Here is a 2,456-nt window from a genome sequence, read left to right as displayed (position 1 = left end):
AACCATAACACTAAGTCTAACCCTAAACCTAACCCTCATTTTTAACCCTAATCCTAACCCTAACCCTAACCCTAACACTAACCCTAACCCTAAAACTGACCCTAACCCTAACCCTAACCCTAACCCTACACCTAACCCTAACTTCTAACCCTAACCCTAACCGTATCCCTAACTTCTAACCCTAACCCTAACCCTAACCCTAACCCTAACTTGTAACCCTAACCCTAACCCTAGCCCTAGCCCTAGCCCTAACCCTAACCCTAATTCTAACCCTAAACCTAACCATAACACTAAGTCTAACCCTAACCCTAACCCTCACTTTTAACCCTAATCTAACCCTAACCCGAACCCTAACACTAACCCTAACCCTAAAGCTGACCCTAACCCTAACCCTAACCCTAACCCTAACCGTAACCCTAACTTCTAACCCTAACCCTAACTTGTAACACTAGCCCTAACCCTAACCCTAACTCTAACCCTAACTTTAACCCTAACTTCTAACCCTAACCCTAACCCTAACACTAACACTAACCCTAACCCTAAAACTAACACTAACCCTAACCCTAACCCTAACCTTAACCCTAACTTCTAACCCTAACCGTAACCCTAACCCCAACCCTAACCCTAACCCTAACCCTAATCCTAACCCTAACTTCTAACCCTAACCCTATCCCTAACCCTAACTTCTAACCCTAACCTTAACCGTAACCGTAACCCTAACCCTAACCCTAACCCTAATTTCTAACCCTAACGCTAACCCTAACCCTAACCCTAACCCTAGCTTCTAACCCTAACCCTAACCCTAACCCTAACCCTTACCCTAACCCTAACTTCTAACCTAACCTTAACCGTAACCCTAACCCTAATTTCTAACCCTAACCCTAACTCCAACCCTAACCCTAACCCTAATCCTATCTAACCCTAACATTAACCCTTACTTCTAGCCCTAACCCTAAAACTAACCCTAACCCTAACCCTAACCCTAACCCTAACATCTAACCCTAACCTTAACCCTAACCCTAACCCTCACCCTATACCTGACCCTAACCCTAACTTCTAACCCTAACCCTAACTCTAACCCTAACTTCTAACCCCAACCCTAACTTCTAACCCTAACCCAAGGGCCCGGGAACACGGGGTGATGCGGGTGCACCTGCACCCCCTAGAATCTTCAGGGGGTGCAAGATCAAAATTTGCACCCCTACATAATCTTACCAGTTGCAGAAAAAAAGTGTCTAAAATCCATCGGAATAAAATGCTGAAGTTCGATCTCGTTTCAAAACAAAGAAAAAAAATAAATATATATATAAATAAAAGTGATGAAGCTAGCATAAAATTCCCTAGGGAGTTCTGAAGGCAAGTAGCTTCAAAAAAGTAAGTGACAATAACAACAGTAGCAGCAACAATAACAACAACAAAACCAGCATTTATGGTTAATTTTGAATATATAGCATTACTTGAATTATTGAAGACAACTCCCACCCAGTTTCTGCCTGTCAATACTTCTCTCCATCTTTTAGTACCACTCCCAAATTCTTTGTAATTGGTGTTGCTAAAGACTTAAAATATGGTTGAATAGATTCGACCGTTTGACCCCAGTCTAAAAATGAAGCCCCTTCAGAATTCTTTCAATACAAAACGACCATTATTTGCTTGACCACTACCTGGGTAAATGCCTTTTTTTCAACTCCAACTTTAGTCTTGATTCACCTTTTCATTCAATCTTGTCTTTCCTTTTTGTCTTTATTCCTCTCTATCTGCTCTTTTTATCCTTCTTTTGAGTTCCTTAGGAAATAGTTTCCTTTTAGCGTTACTACTAACAAATCATATCTTAAAGACGTAGTTTAGGCAGAATACCTTATATATAGACGACTTTAATTTTTTTATCTTGCCTTAATTCTGTCATATTATTAACCAAAAGTCTTCCTGCCTATATATAAAATAGTATCTGCGTCATATTTGTTTCCGATAGTGTCCTGCTTTTTCGTTTTATATAGAAAACGTCGATTTAATTAGTTTGATAAGTGCCTCTGCACGAAACTCTCGAACCTTCAGTCACTATGTGACTTTCTCTGATGAATAAATCTATACTTATTGAGACTGACTCAACATAAGTTCTATTTTTCTTGTTTGAACCACTACGCCTCTGATGAGAACCCAATAATGTTCGGAAATCGATTAAAGTTGTTCATCTTTTTTTTTCAATCTACGGAGAAATGGCTAAATTTGCCCTCTTTTATGAATATACGATATATATATAAATATAAATAGACCTCGATAATCGGCTCAGGATTCTCCCCAATGACATTACAAAGGTCACTTGGGGCCCCAGTTCGCCGTGAAACCATTTGGTAGCTGGTATCGTTACGAGATCTATTTATATTTACCCACTTCTCTACTTGTAGAGTAAGCTCTCCTCCGGTTATATAGTTTTACCGTATATTATCACAATGTGT

The sequence above is a fragment of the Octopus bimaculoides genome, chromosome 4 (assembly GCF_001194135.2).
Source record: "Octopus bimaculoides isolate UCB-OBI-ISO-001 chromosome 4, ASM119413v2, whole genome shotgun sequence".
In the NCBI taxonomy this organism is placed as follows: domain Eukaryota; kingdom Metazoa; phylum Mollusca; class Cephalopoda; order Octopoda; family Octopodidae; genus Octopus; species Octopus bimaculoides.
The sequence above is the reverse complement of the archived record's forward strand: the minus strand, read 5'-3'. Positions refer to the sequence as shown.